Here is a 16,955-nt window from a genome sequence, read left to right as displayed (position 1 = left end):
GGCAGGCAGTGCCACATACTAGTCAAGCAATAACCTGACATAGTTGTACCTTGCAACTAATGTCCCAACCTCATCCAACACCATCCCTGGGTTTGTTCTGTCCCAGCAACAGGACAGACATTCCAAAGGGGACAAAACAGTGAAACACAGTCGGGGAATAGAATCCTCAACATTGACTCCAAGAGTCTCATGGCATCAGGTCAAATATGCCCAAGGATTATCATGCATCTCTCCCCTTGCTGATGAATCAATACTCCTCCATATTGAACACCACTTAGAAGAAACGCGGAGGGCAGCAAAGGCACAGAACGTACTCCGGTGGCGAATATCAATCTCCATCAGCAAAAGTCACTCGCCCGATGAAGGAGCTGCGCTCCGAAAGCTAGCGATTGCAAATAAACCTGTTGGACTTTAACCTGGTTTTGTAAGACTTCGTACTGTGCCCACCCCAGTCCAACGCCGGCATCTCCACATCACACCAACAAAAGGGTTTGGTAGCAACACCAAAGATTAGGTTGTCCAGGTCCTGAAGGATATATCTGCCAGGCTTGGCCTATGATAGCTGGGATGAGAACCAACAAGAGGGAAAAATCTACTTGACTACTCTGACATAGTTACCAGTTATAAATGCGTCTGTCGATGAGAATTTTGGAAGAAGTGACCACTGTACAGTACTTGAGGAGAAAGAGTCCATCTTCACACTGAGGACACCCGGCATCAGACTATGGGGTGCGATCACTGTGCTAAATGAGATAGATTCGGAAAAGAGCGTGCAGGAGACCATGCCAGGAGTAGAACCAGATATATCCAAAAATGAGTTGCCAAACTGATGAGGGTACAAGACAGGACTACATGTATGCCGCAAGAGAGAAGGACATTAATGAAATTGTTTTGTTTTAGAATTGGCTGACACAGCACTAGTTCTCTCTCCCTCTGAAAATACAGGGACTAAGAGATATGGGTCACTAAGATTACGATTCACGCTTTGAGATCACGAGATACCAAAGAATCCAATCGCAGAAAGTCTTCTGGTACCTTGTGTATCACTATTAGCTCCAAGGCAGGGTCGTGGGTGGCAAGGTAGTGTGGTGATCTGCATATCTGTGTGTATATACACAAGGGGCCAATGCAAATGCAATACAACTAAGCAATCACTAGAGGAAGCACGGGAGGTGTATAAATACAGACAGACAGGAAGTCAGAGGCACTCTTCACCGGAATGGCAGCTGGTGAGCAGGACACAGACAGGCAGCTCAGATGTAACATAGTATAAGCGCTGGAGAACGAACTCATACAAATAAAGTATCTACTTCAACTGTAAGACTACGAGCTTTATTCAGACACAAGGAATAACACAGGTAGCACAGTGAGTAGCACTGTTGCTCCACAGCTCCAGGGTCCCTGGTTTGATTCCAGGCTTGGGCCACTGTCTGTGTGGAGTCCGCATGTTCTCCCCGTATCTGCGTGGGTTTCCTCCGGGTGCTCCGGTTTCCTCCCACAAGTCCCGAAAGATGTGCTGTAAGGTAATTTGGATATTCTGAATTCTCCCTCTGTGTACCCAAACAGGAGCTGGAATGTGGCGTCTAGGGGCTTTTCACAGTAACTTCATTGCAGTGTTAATGTAAGCCTACTTGAGAAAATAAAGATTATTATTATTATGAACAGGAGGGTGCCAATGTCTATTACGGATAGAGGAGGGAGGCAAACTGAACTTCCTTTGTTTTCCTTACCATCTGTCTGTATGCTTAAGTGTTCTAACTTTAAATATAGGCTGTGATAGGTTTCCCCAAACGCTTTACTTACAACGTCAATTTTAAAGTGACTCACAGAAAACTTTCCCGTCAGACTGAATCAGGAATATTGTTCACTCATACACGTGAATCCAGGGAATGGTCATTCTACAACAGAGGGAGAAAATAGGAAAGAAGAGTCTTACAACTGGAGATAACCTTTTAAAAAAAACTAAAGATATCTATATTAATTCACGGGAATGTCAGTGTCCGGTGAGGGTACCTTCACTATATGACCTAAGCTCCCCGACCTTATTTAATGTTACATACATTCCTGAACAGACACCGGAATGTGGCGACTAGGGGCTTTTCACAGTAACTTCATTGCAGTTAATATAAGCCTACTTGTGACACTAAAGATTATTATTCACATAAGGCTTAAGGTTCAGCTCTCTGAAAGCAGGCATTGCAGAATTTCTCAACGGATGACGCAGCAGGATGAGGTTAGTAACCAGAGACTGGGTCTGCTCCACAGGCACTTGCAGGAATCTTCCAGAGAACCAGGCTTCGAGGAGATAGACTTTGTCAATCAGTCTGGAGTCCTGCTTTAGCGTGGGTAAGTTGGATGTTAACAGCAAATGCTCTGGAAGCCCAATTATGTTACATTAAACCTTTCCAAAGGCCAGAGCAGCTTACGTCATATCAGTTGATTAGCACTGCTGTCTTACAGCATCAGGGGTTTGATCCTGGCCTTGGGCGAGTTTCCACGTTCTCCCTGTGTCTGTGGGGGTTTCCTCTGGGTGCTCCGGTTTCCTCCCACAGTCCAAAATATATACAGGTTAGGTGCATTGGCCATGATCAATGCATGGGGCTACGGGGAAAGGACAGGAGAGTGGGTCCAGGTAGAGTGCTCTTTTTGGGAGTCGGTATAGACTCGATGGACCAAGTGGCCTACTTCTGCACTATAAGGATTATATGGATCCTATGTAGTAGTGACCACAGAAGAGGCAGTTTCAGCTTCAAAATAAGTTTCTCTATATCTGGTCAAAATCCATTGAATCTAATTGAATGCATAGCTAAGAGTGAAATTATTAAAAATGTCTCGACTGTGAGAATACAGTCATTGTTTTAAATAATGAATAAACTATCAAAATATTGTGCCATGGCTGTAGAAATTCGAAACACTTCATGAAAAGTTGCATAAAAGCCCACTGCAATACTTAAAAATGTATCAGCAGCAAGGTTAATACAAGCTCCTTATCTTTGTAGGAATGGAATAAGTGGCGGGTGCACATAGACATTTCATTAATTTGATGGACATTAGTAAATTTTAAGTATTGATCAGTGCTTGGATAACAAATCATGTTCCAAGTGGCAGTTGTATGAATAAATTAGAAAGCTTCAGCTGAGAATTAGAACCAATGAGTGTAAATAAAGGGTTCGACCACAGATATGAATTCCCTTAAAAGTAAGACCCCGTGGGCAAAGTTTCGTTCTTGAATTCCTGCCTTCCTGAATTCTTGAATCGTCGCTTTCTTATTCTTTTCTTGTGCTTTTATGTTTAACACTTTTTGCTATGTTCTGACCAGTTTATGTATTAATTGATCTAAGTTCTGATTCAGTTCTTATGCAAGTGTATTAATGTGAATATTTGGTAAGAAAATCATATTTTTGGACACTTCCAATCAACCGGACTGTTGACTCTTACTTTGAAGATAAATAAGAGATCCGACACTTCAAAAGCTGTTTAGTGTCTCTGCAGGTATAATGGGGCAGCGACATTTCAGGCGAGAAAATCGATGTGAATCGAGTCGGCTTTCTCGGCATGATTCACATCGCAATCTGCCTGCGTGTAGTCATTTTATTTGAATGGGGGTATGACTTGTAGCGGCACCGAGGGGGGCCTAAACACGCCAGCAAGCCCAGTTTCACAGAGCTCAGGGCGCTATTTTTAAAGGGTGGCCCGATTTCAAAGTGACAGTAAAGGCCTCGGCCCCCTCCTCCGACATCGCCGGCATCCGGATTTCAGTGCCCTCCCTGGCATCAACTCCCTCTTCCAATAGCCCCGATCCCCCCCCCCCCCCCCCCGCCCGCTCCCGCCAAGGATCATTAGCATTCATGGGAGGCTTCCCTCATAACCCCCCCTCCCTTCTCTTTGGCATCAGGCCCCCCCCCGCCCCACTGCAATCGGCGGTACCAGCAACACCACTTCCCCCTCCCCTCCCCACAATTGATCAACACCCCACTATGGGGGACCAATGGCTGCTCCTTTCAGGCCCTGCCCCTTGGCAGGGTCAACCTGGGAGTGCCCCCAGCTCCGACTACCTGGCAACAAATGGGTAAAATCAAAGCCTGCAATCTTACCATCCAGTCGGTGGACAACTCTGTGCCTCACAAGTGCCTGGTAATAAGCAAGGGAGAACCCAAACCATTGAACCTTAATGCCAGCAGCATCATTCTCACCAAATCCCCACCATCAACATCCTGGGGGTTACCATTGACCAGGTACTCAACTGGACTAGTCATATAAATACAGTGGCTACAGAGCAGGTCAGAGGTTACGAATCCTGCAAACAGCAACTCCCCTCGATTCTCCAAAGCTTGTCCAGCATCTATAAGGCACAAGTCAGGAGTGCGATAGAATACTCTTCCCAGTCCGGATGAGCGCAGCTCCAACAACACTCAACAAGCTCAACACCAGACGGGACATATTGAACAGTAGCATATTCACAATCTTAAAACATTCACTCCTCGACCACTGTGTGTCCAGCGGCAGAAATTCATACAAAATGGACTGCAGGAAATGGCCAAGCCTCCTTTGACAGGGTCTTCCATACCCATGACCTCTACTATCTAGAAATAAAAGGCAGATGGGGAAACCACCACCTGCAAGTGTTCCCTCCAAGCCACTACCATCCTGACTTGGAAAATATATTGCTGTTCCTTCAGTGCTGCTCGGTCAACATCCTGGAATTCCCTCCCTCACAGCACAGTGAATATACCTACACCTCATGGACTGCAGCGGTTCAAGGAGGCAACTCACCCCATTTTCCAGGGCAATTAGGGTGGCCAATACATCACTTGCATGAAAGAATAGATAAAGATCTCTGCATTTTAAAAATAAATTTAGAGTACTCAATTATCTTTTTTCCAATTGAGGGACAATTTAGCATGGTCAATCCACCTACCCTGCACATCTTTTGGTTGTGGGGGTGAGACCCATGCAGACACGGGGAGAATGTGCAAACTCCACAGCCTTTTAAAAATCTTTATTATTGTCACAAGTAGGCTTACATTGCAATGAAGTTACTTTAAAAAACCCCGAGTCGCCACACTCCGCCGCCTGTTCGGGTATACAGAGGGAGAATTCAGAATGTCCAATTCACCTAACAGCATGTCTTTCGGGACTTGTGGGAGGAAGCCGGAGCACCCGGAGGAAACCCACGCAGACACGGGGAGAACGTGCAGACTCCGCACAGACTGTGACCCAAGCGGGAATCGAACCTGGGACCCTGGCGCTGTGAAGCTACAATGCTAACCACTGTGCCACCGTGCCGCCAAAGTTCTCCTATCTGGAATACCCAGAATTAGGAACACAGGATCAGTCGAAGGCCCTGATAAATGTCCTCTCAAGCTTAACTACACCAGACTAATAGGATTGAATCTTCACGCAACTCTATAAGCGGTGTATATAATCATGCTCGACAACCGGTACGTCAGGGATATAGCAGGATCAAACCTGTTTATCAAACCCGAAGGGATGTGCAAATAGTGTGTTAACTTAGGTCTCCTGGGGCAGCACGGTGGCCTAGTGGTTAGCACAGCTGCCTCACGGCGCTGAGGTCCCAGGTTCGATCCCGGCTCTGGGTCACTGTCCATGTGAAGTTTGCACATTCTCCCCGTGTCTGCGTGGGTTTCGCACCCACAACCCAAAAATGTGCAGAGTAGGTGGATTGGCCACGCTAAATTGCCCCTTAATTAGAAAAAAATAATTGGGACTCTAAATTTTTTTTAAAACTTAGGTCTCCTTCATTCTGTTGCCTACTGATAGTAATCAACTATTTCCTGATAGATCCAATAGGTAAAAAGGCTATTTTAATATAAATATTAAGACCCAGTTTTAATACCCATTTTAAAATTAGGATTTCAGCACTCATAACCTCCAGGTGATGGCAAAACACATAACTTCAACAGAGACACAAGAAGCCTGACACATGCATAAACTAACTGGAGATAAAAACAACATTTTCACTGAGCAAGATGAAAAAGCTATTGTTCTAATAAACATATTTTCAAAGACAGTTTGACATTAAGAAATGAGCTGTACCAGTAATCCGATCAAGGCCAAGTAAGCACCATAGCAACATGAAGGCACTATTGTCCAGAATGTGGACAAAGCAAAGTCAGCAGAAAACCAGTAGAAACCAGTCTTGATAAAAGCACAGAATCGCATTCCATAACACACAAATATTCAAACATGAAACATTCAGAACTTATGTTGCACATTAAGGATTGACAGTTAATCATCGAATCATATGTGTTTGATTCTAACTCAAACCAATTAGGACGACATAGAGGTGTAGATAGATGCCTAAAGTCGGATAAGATTCTCCTTAAACATGATGGTCCATACGGCCATCTTTATCCAGAATCATATTTTCACTTTTCCACTCTAATACTTGAAGTAAATGCAAGCTGTTTTGCCGTAAGCAAAAAACAATTTCTATATTATTTTGGAAGTTAAATTGTTTATAAGTTACTTCTCTTTAAGTCCTTTTGCTAGAATATTGAGAACAGATTTAAGTTTCTGTCAAGTGTAATCATATAGAGGCAATAAAGATTCTTGTTTGCATCCGAGAAGTTTAACTACAATTTCTACTGAGTTTTAGTGTCACAAGACTTCACTAATTCCGCATAGTAGATCTCTTCACCTACCAAACATTTATTGGCATTATCTCATATGTCTCCTCAACAATATTAGTTGCCAATGTTCGACCACAATGGACGCGATCGAATGGCCACACTGTGCCCGAAAAGCAGCTCTCCGTAGTGCAGGGTGGCCAATAGAAGCTGGGAGACCTCACACCGGGATCTACCCGGCTCACAACACCTCGCGCGATCTAATGCAATCTTGCAAGACGTTGCCATGTAAATCCCGCCCACTCACACTTTTGAGCAAATCTGCATATTAAACGAGACAGCTAGTCTGACATGAATGTGCAGATTCCCAAGGTGTGAGGTCTGTCGCCTTCACCTCGGAGTCTTCGGGTGAGCGCCGTTCAGTACTGGCCTCCACAAACGGGGACCAGTTGAAAAGGCACTTGTGCAGGGTCTCCCCGGGATCAGAGTCCCCCAGTGTATGCCCTTTAGGCAGGATGACACCCCGGTACTGCTGGTGCCAGCTGAGCGCCCTCGCAGTGCCACTCAGGCAGCCTGGCAGTGCCAGTCTGGTACTGCCAAGGTGCCAAGCTGGCATTTGTTTTGCCCTGTGGCGATCGGGCTGGGGGTGCCCTGTGTGGGTGTTAGGGGAGGATGCAGGGTGGCCAAGGAATCCTTCCATAGTGCATTGGGGCTTGGAGCGGTTCTGGGGCTCAAGAGATCGGGATGCCATTTAAAAATGGCGTCCCATGGCAGCACGGTGGCGCAGTACTTAGCGCTGCTGCCTAATGGCGCCGAGGTCCCAGGTTCGATCCCGGCTCTGGGTCACTGTCCGTGTGGAGTTTGCACATTCCCCCCGTGTTTGCCTGGGTTTCGCCTCCACAACCCAAAGATGTGCATCCTAATTTTTTTTTTAAAATGATGTCCCGATCTCTTGCTACACTACGGAGTTCTGGCGAGCAAAGCTCCTCAAGTGCAAAAAAAGGGACTATGTGCGGCCTTGGCCGCACGTTCCCTGCTGAGGTCCACTATCTAATGCAAGTGCCATTTATTAGTGTTTCTCATCACTGAGAGCCGAGAAACACGCGGCTAAACGCACTCACTGTGGGACTTTGGTCCCATTTGGTGAAATCCCGCCCAGGATCTAGAACGCAAGGGTATCATAAAATTTGCTAATTAACCGTTTAGGCGAGGCGGCGCAGTGGTTAGCACTGCTGCCTCGCGGTACCGAGGACCCGGGTTCGATCCTGGCCCTGGTTCACTGTCCGTATGGAGCTTGCACATTCACTCCCTGCCTACATGGTTACCACCCCCAAAACCCAAAAATGATGTGCAGGTTCCGTGGATTGGCCATGCTAAATTGCCCTGAATTGGAAAAAATAATTGAGTACTCTAAATTTATTTTAAAAACTGTTTAGGCGCCACAGAAATCAGGATCTTTTACCAATGGGAAATAGAGGAGTTAAGACGCAAAGTTGTCTTATTATGGATAATGTCTCTAAGTTGCAAATTCTTAAAAAAAAAGAGTGCCTCGGTATGTCAAATTGCTGCCATAGCTGCTCAAAGGATGACAAGGAAGCATCCCCACTGAACATATCTCTCAGCTGACAAATGCCTCTATCTCTCCAAATATCAAACCCATGGTCCATAAGACCTAGTTGGAAGTCTGGGCTGCCCTGGATGGGAGAAAGAGCGGAAGTCAGTTTTGATCTCCCTCCTAGTTGACAAACCATTCTTCTCTCTCAATGAGTATTAATAATAGGATTATCACATCGAGCAAATGTATAGGGTGAGCCGACTGATGGGCTTTAATATTGAGGCAAATGGAGGTAGAGGCCTTTCTAACCCAATCCCTTATTAACCTAAGAGAGGGTAATTGATACATTCTAATATTTGGGCCCACAGATCCCCCTGGAACCTGGGAGCTGCAACTTGGCAAACTTAAGACGAGGCTGCTTCTTATTCCAAATGTACAAACCAATCATTCCATTAATCTCCTTGAAGACTCATGTAGGTAACAAAATTGGCAACATCTGTGTGGGAATACAGTAATCGAGGCAACACATTCATCTTAATCGAATCAATTCTACCCACCCAAGAAACCGGTAAGGAAGACCTACGAGTCAGATCCAACCTAATATTGAAATCACCCGTGGAAAATTAGCCCTACATAATTGATTGAAAGAGGGGGTAATTGCAACACCCAGATAAGACGATAGTCCTCAATACTGAGACCCAGCAAGGCTGCGTACTTAGCCCCCTACTATATTCCCTACACACGTATGTCTGTGTGGCAAAATTTGGCTCCCACTCCCATCGATAAGTTTGCTGTTGACATGACCGTAGTGGGTCGGATCTCAAACAACGATGAGTCAGATGCAGGAGAGAGATAGAGAATCTTGTGGCATGGTGTAATGACAACAATCTCTCCCTCAATGTCAGCAAAACTAAAGAGCTGGTCACTGACTTCAGGAAGCAAAGTATCCGACACACCCCTTTCTGCATCATTGGTGCCAAGGTGGAGATGGTTGACAGCTTCAAATTGCTAGGTGTGCACATCAACAATCTGTCCTGGTCCATTCACGTATATGCTGCAACATTTCTACGCCCTTCACATTTTCCATCTTCTTTAACTTTGGAATGAGGCTCAGAAAGTCTTTTTTTAACTTTCTTGGCTACATCTTCATCTTTACTTTGAAGAAGCATGACCAAGAAAGCTCACCGGCACCTATACTTCCTCAGGAAACTGAGGAAATTCAGCATGTCCACATTGACTCTTTATCAATTTTTACAGATGCACCATAGAAAGCATCCTTTCTGGTTGCATCACAGCCTGGTATGGCAACTGCTCGGCCCAAGACCGTTAGAAACTAGAGACCTGAACACAGCCCAGTCCATCACACAACACCGCCTCCAATCCATTGATTCTGTCTACAACACCTGCTGCCTTGGGAAAGCGGACAGCATAATCAAACCCCCCCCCCCCCGGCTTATTCTCTTTTCCAACCTCTTCTTTTGGGCAGGAGATACAAAAGTCCGAGAACATGCACTAACAGGTTCAAAAACAGCTTATTTCCCTCTGTTGCCAGACTCCTGAATGACCCCCTTATAATAATAATCTTTATTAGTGTCACAAGTAGGCTTACATTAACACTGCAATGAAGTTGCTGTGAAATTCCCTAGTCATCACACTATGGCGCCTGTTCGGTTACACTGAGGGAGAATTCAAAATTTCCAATTCACCTAACAGCACGTCTATCTGGACTTGTGGGAGGAAAACTGAGCATCTGGTCTTATGGACTGAATTGATCTCTTCACACATCTTCTCTACTGAGTAGTACTACACTCCGTTTGCTTCACCTGATGCCTGTGTCTATGTATTTACATTGTGTATTTATGTAAGCCCTATGTTTTTTAATGTTATGGAACAATCTGTCTGGACTGTACGCAGAACAATGCTTTCCACTGTACCTCAGTACACGTGACAATAAGTCAAATCCAAACCCAAAGTAAACCCCGATGCGGACCACAAAGGGAAAATTAGCAAGGTGAGGGGGGTGATGGTATTTACCTCTAAATTCTCACCGAGCTTCCGACTTTGTGAAGTTAATCTTTTACCGGAGAAAGCCCAAAATCTGTCCACTGCCACGTCAATAGCAGGAACTTGACATAAAGAACAGCATATTGTCCACATAAAACAGGATCTCATGTTGCTTATGCACACAGTCCAGTCCCAATATCGAAGGATCAGACACTCGATGGCCAGTACAAACAACAAGGACAGAGGGCAGCCTTGCCTAGTCCCTCTCTGAAGACCAAAGTTCTCAGATCAATAAGCATTCCGGAGCTCTGCTGCCGATGGTACATCACCTGAATCCACTTATTCCTCACCCAGCCCAAATCTCTGCAGTGTAGAAATTAGATAATTCCATTCCACTCCATCAAAGCTTTCTCTGCTTCCAAAGAGATCACCAACCTGTCCGACGCCCGCTTCTGAAAAATGTGGATCACGTTCAACCTTCCGACACAATTGCTAAAAAAGCTACCCTTTATGAACACGGTCTGATCTTCCCGGATGATCATCGGACGAATTCCCTCTCGCCTTCTGGCCAAAACCTGAGACAAAGAATTTCCAATCAACATTCAAAAGCGAGATTTGCTTGTGGAAGGTACATTCCTCTGGGTTCTTGCCTGCCTTCAAAATCAGGGAGATATTTGCCTCCGGAAGCATCGATGGGAGTAGACCTGTCTCAAAAGAATGACTGTACGTACTACCTCATAGAATCATAGAATTTACAGTGCAGGAGGAGGTCATTCGGCCCATCGCGTCTGCGCCGGCTCTTGGAAAGAGCACCCGACCCAAGCCCACACCTCCACCCTACCCCCATTACACAGTAACCCTACCCAATACTAAGGGCAATTTTGGACACTAAGGACAATTTAGCATGGCCAATCCACCTTACCCGCACATCTTTGAAGTGTAGGGGGAAACCGGAGCACTTGGAGGAAACCCATGCACACACCGGGAGAACGTGCAGACTCCGCACAGTGACCCAAGCCAGGAATCGAACCTGGGACCCTGGAACTGTGAAGCAATTGTGCTAACCACAATGCTACCGTGCTGCCCAGTCATTAAGTTCCCTATAAACAGGTCATTAAGTTCCTTGTAAAACTCACACCCAAAACAGTGAGAGGGAAGATAATTTTGTGAAATATCAGCAACTCACTTGAGACAGGTCATCTGGATGAAGGGACAGTGGATCATCACTTCTCTGATGCAGGCCAACCTCGCTTTCATCACTGCTCTCTCCTCGGACTATCCCGTGATCTCCAGGGCCAATTCCTCACAGAACCCAGATCTCAGGGACTCCTCATCCTTCCCACTTTCTCCCCCGCATCCCCCCCAGTCAAAGTCTTCCTCCTTTTTCTCTTATTATGGCTATCTTCTCCCGTAGGGACAAAGAGAGGACATTGTTAGCCGCAGACTTAAGGGGCATCTATAGCAGGTGGCATGTGTGGTTACAACACCTAGACATGAAGGGGTTGCGCTGGTGGGAACTGGGGGGTTGAGAGGAATGATCTTAAAGGTCGGACTTTGCAGGGTGTTGGCAGGGGGACAGGTGGGGGGGCAGGGTAGAGAAGAGCGTTTGGGAAATTGAAAGTTGGTCGGTGGAACTGATGCCAGGAGGTTGTAATTTACCCTTGCAGCTCGTTGGAGGTACAGATCTAGTGCTCTGATCCCAGACCAGAGTCCAACAGTGACTAGCATACTGGACCAAAACCCCAATTCTTTCTTTTGTAAGACTGTGTAGAAAGAATACCTTGTTCCAGGTGTAGCCATCTAAGATGGCCACTAACGAACACAAAATGGAAGACTGCAAAGAGTGCAGGGAAAACGGACATGTTAAAGAGCAAACAGCTTGCAGAGCAATTATGTATTGAGACAATTGCAGAAACCGGTTTCCTGACGGCTGCAGAGATCAGGCAGCGCTGTAAATGAGAAGCCGTTAGCATATTAATGAGGTGATACCGGGCCAGTCCCAGGTACAATGGACACAAATTAAGTATCAATTGATACATTCAATAGCAGACCAGACACGGTGGAGCCAGAGAAGCCCAGGACAATAAGTCCTAAGAACCGCCCCAGCGATCAAGGAACGGCCCTAGGATTGAGGGGTTCAAACCATATCGATTGGGAAGAGGCCCAATCGATCCCCAGCAGGTGAGGGAGCCCGCCCAAAGGGGCACGGACCTCCTGGGACCTATAAAAGAAAAGGTCCCACACATGGCTTAGTCTCCTGTCTCCGGCTCCAATCTCCAGACCCCTGTCTTCTACATCAGCCGTTGACGCAGCAGCCACGAAAACGTAAGTGCCTAAACAACGACCGCTACCTGAAACCGGCATTACTGACACCCTTGCCAACTGATAGCGATTCGAAGCCTGCAGACCAGAACAGAAAAAAGGCCTTGTTCCCTGACCTCGCAGTTCCTTCTTAGCTAAGTATTAGTTGTTTAGTGGTAGAAGTAAGTTTAATCTTTAGCGTGTGAATGAGTGTTATTATAATTGTGTTATAATAAACTCTAATTGTTTTAGACTTACTAATTGGTGTACAGCTTTATTGCCTTGAACTTGACCTTGAAACCTGTAGCGGTGTCTTTACGGCACCTGGCGACTCCAGAGCTTAGAACATGAAACAGAGCCAAGTGAGTGTTAAGCACACTCACCCAGAACGACCAACACAGGAGTGATTGCACAAAGAAATAGGGATTTGGTATTGTGAAACACCTCTGGCTGGATGTCTTCAAAAAGCTGTTTCAACTGGTTTGTTTCAGCTTCCCCCTTGTCCACTGACAAGTCTGCTCTGCCTTAAATACTTTCTTTTTTAACTATCCTACTGTGAGAGCAAAATACTTCACTTGTGGTCTAAAAGCTCCACCCATCAATGACACCATCTCCCCCAGCTGGAAACACATCAACTCCCCAGGGCAATAGCACAGGATTTTAGAATGGTCAATTTCACCTCTGGCTCAAAAGTTTTCTGGTCTTGCGAAACAAGATTATTTTTAAAAACATGACTACTGCAGTCAAACACACTCCTAACCCAGGCTTTTAACTCTTACATTTCCAAATGCCTACAATCCAATATATCTAAAAAATCCTGCATTTGTCACATGAGCAACTCAAGGCTGAACATTCTCGAGGCAGTGAACCATCAGCAGCAGCAGAATTATACTCAACCATAATCTGTAACCGCCTCATGGCCCGGCATGTCCCCCACACTACCATTTCCGCCAAGCCAGGGGATCAAACCTGGTTCATTGACGAGTGCAGGAAGACATGCCAGGAGCAACATCCGGGAATGCCTATAAACGAGGTGTCAACCTGGTGAAGCTAAAACATAGGGGGCAGGGTTCTCCAATAATGGGGCGACATCCTCACTCCAGTCTCGAAACGCAGGCGTTTCACTCTGGACTCCCTTGAAGAAAGTCCAGAGTGATTCTGCTTCCTGAAGTGAGCTAGCAGGGCCCCGGAGTACACCACGCAGCTCTGCTTGCCCATCCGGGGCCCTGCACTTTCGGTCAGGAGTCTGCGCATGCGTATTACTCGCGACATGGCAGACTGACAACGTGGAGCGGCCCCGAAAATATAGCCCCCCCCCACCCCATACCACCCAGGATCGCGCGCACGGATCGGTGGCCCCTGATCACAAGCCTGGCCATCCCTGAGGCCCCCCCCGGTGAAGGATCCCACCCCCCCACCCGGGCAGCCGCCGACTGATTCCGCAGCCGCCGCCGACCGTTCCCGACAGGCAAAACTTGGTTCGAACCACGCCGTCGGGAACTCGGCCAGTTGTCGTTGGAGAATTGGCGCGGGGGCCTCTGTCAATGGCCCCCTACCCGTGCCGCGTAGACCGCGCGCCCGCGATTCGCGGCGATTCTTCAGGGACCAGAGAATTGCGGGAGCGGCGTCACGCTGGTTCTCAGCGTCAACGCCCATTCACCGCCCCCTCACCGATCACAATTTTGGCACAGAGGCTGCCCCGGGAGGCCCGAAAGACGTGCTTGTTAGATCAATTGTACATTCTGAATTCTCCCTCCATGTACCCAAAAGGCGCCAGAGTTTGGGGACTAGGGGATTTTCACATAAACTTTATTGCGGTTTTAATGCAAGCCTACTTGTGACACCAATAAAGATTATTATCGTGCGGAACAGCATACGCAGCGAGTAATAGACAGAGCTAAGCAATTCCACAACCAACGGATCAGATCTGCAGTCCTGTCACATCCAGCTCTGAAAGGGGGTGGAAAACGAAACAACTCATTGGAGGAGGAGGCTTCACATATAACCCCATCCTCGATGATGGAGTAGATTAGCATCTGTGCAAAAGATAAGGCTGAAACATTTGCCACAGTCTTCAACCAGAGGTGCCGAGTGGATAATCTATCCTGTCCTCCTCTGGAGGTCCCCAGCATTACAGATGCCAGCCTTCAGCCAATTTGATTCACTTCACCAATTGAAGAAATGGCTGAAGGTACTGGATACTGCAAAGCCTATGGGCCTTGACAATATTCCGGCAATAGACTGAAATCTTGTGCTCCAGAACTTGCCACGCCCCTAGCCAAGATATTCCTGTACAGCTAAAATAACGACATCTTCCTGGCAATGTGGAAAATTGGCCAGGTATGTAGTGTACACAAAAAAGCAAGGAGAAATCCAATCCAGCCAATTTGTGCCCTATCAGTCTACTGTCAGTAAAATCATGGAAGGGGTTATCAACAGTGATATCAATCGCTTAGCAATAACCTGCTCACTGACGCATAATTTGGGTTCCACCAGGGGCACTCAGTTCGTGACCTCATTACAGCCCTGTAAGAGTTTTGTATATACGTCAATGGGATCTACCCTCATTCTTCTGAACTCGAGAGAATACAGGCTTATTTGTGTGCAAACTAACATGAGCTCTCCCTTTAGAATTACAAATTTTTGAAATTTACCCATCCTAAACATATTTATATATAAACAAACACTAATATGGAAATATCAACAAAAAGATTGTGAAGTGATGACAAAAATCAACGGCAAGCTAACAAAATTTTAACAGGCCAGGTTTTCCATGGATTTGGGGTGCATTCGGCCCTGAGACCAGTGGCTCCCAACCTCTGTTCACCGTGAGAAGGCGGCAAGTGTGTCGCAGCGGCCAGCACTCCTGCATATGCGTCTTTGAATCAAGTCACTCGACAAGCCCCAACCGTTCCCTTAGCGATTGGAAGCGGTGATGGGATTTGAGAGAATGCACATAACCCTCATCCGGTGATCTAAGAAGCAAAGTGGTTCAACATCCCCCTCTCTCTCTTGCTGGGTCTTCTCACTGGCATTCTCACATTTCACGACTATGTCTGTGGCCTGCTGATATTCACTTTCAAGACGGATCATAGGCCTCTGGTCCACATTATCCACAAGGACCTGAACGACATGCCGCCTCAGTCGCAGTGCATCCTCCTCAAACTCAGAAGGTATGACTTTGACTTAGTGTACACGCCAGGCAAGGAGCTCATCATCGCTGATGCATTGTCCCGCTCCATCATCGCTGATGCATTGTCCCGCTCCATCATCGCTGATGCATTGTCCCGCTCCATCATCGCTGATGCGTTGTCCCGCTCCATCATCGCTGATGCGTTGTCCCGCTCCATCATCGCTGATGCGTTGTCCCGCTCCATCATCGCTGATGCGTTGTCCCGCTCCATCATCGCTGATGCGTTGTCCCCGCTTCATCACATTGCCCAGTGAACCGCTGGAAATCATCCGGTAGATTGAATCACAAGTGCAGCTGTGTGCTAGCACCCTCCCGGCATCTGATGAGAAGGTAGTTCGTAGTTCGTATCCGCGAGGAGACATCCAAATGTGGGGAGTGTGACATCCAAAGACCCCTTCTTGCAGCAGGTCATGCACCACCTCGCCAATGGCTGGCAGAAAGGGCAGTGCCCTCAATTTTACAATGTAAGAATGACCTGACGGTGACTGATGGTATCCTCCTCAAGCTGGACTGGATTGTCATTCCACTCAGTCTCCAGAGCTTGGTGTTCCGTCATATCCATGAGGGACACCTGGGCGTTGAGAAGTGCAGACGCAGAGCCAGGCAGGCTGTCTACTGGCCCGGAATTAGCCAGGACATCTCGAACATGGTCCTCAACTGTGTGACCTGTCAACGATTCCAGCCATCGCAGAGCAAGGAGACGCTCCAGCAGCGTGAATCTGAGACCTCCCTTTGGTCCAAGATTGGCATTGACCTCTTTTGATCAATCTCTTTCGTGCGAATGGTCGTGACTACGTGGGGAAACACTTTGTTGTGGATTGCTGAATTGGGGTACACACTATGCTCTGCCCATTGTAGGTGATTGCCCACTGTTGGTTTACTACAATATTGAGAGACATTTATGAGCAATCGATTTAGCTGAAGAAAACGTGCCATGGAAATGTTAGCCTCATTAAAGTCTGCTGAGTTACTGAAAAGGTTGGGAACCATTGCCCTAGATATAAAATTGGTGGTCACCGATTTCACACACAGCCCAGCTTCTACACGTAACACGGAAGAGGAAAATCCTCCTTTTAGTTAGGAAGCACTTCAATCCCTACAAGGTGCAGGCTGACGCTTGACTACGACACTAAGGGAGTGTAACATTGTCTGAGGTTTGAACGAGATGGTAACCTGAAGACCCCTCTACCCGTTTAGGTGGGCGTGAAAGATGCTATGACATTAACCAAACGAAAAACAGTGATGTTCTCACCAGACGATATCATGATACTTGGATTAATTAATCATTTAATTTTCTGTTTGTGGAATCTTG

At 46.7% G+C, this 16,955-nt stretch overlaps 1 protein-coding gene across 3 annotated transcripts in view; it reads right to left on the bottom strand.

Annotated features, from left to right (window-relative positions):
• LOC119975691 (hepatocyte cell adhesion molecule-like) overlaps positions 1 to 16,955 on the bottom strand; it is a 75,487-nt gene that overhangs the window by 45,710 nt on the left and 12,822 nt on the right. The window lies entirely within an intron of this gene.

This window comes from Scyliorhinus canicula, chromosome 13, assembly GCF_902713615.1.
Source record: "Scyliorhinus canicula chromosome 13, sScyCan1.1, whole genome shotgun sequence".
Lineage (NCBI taxonomy): Eukaryota > Metazoa > Chordata > Chondrichthyes > Carcharhiniformes > Scyliorhinidae > Scyliorhinus > Scyliorhinus canicula.
Note: the sequence above shows the minus strand (reverse complement) of the source record. Positions and strands in the feature narration are given on the sequence as shown.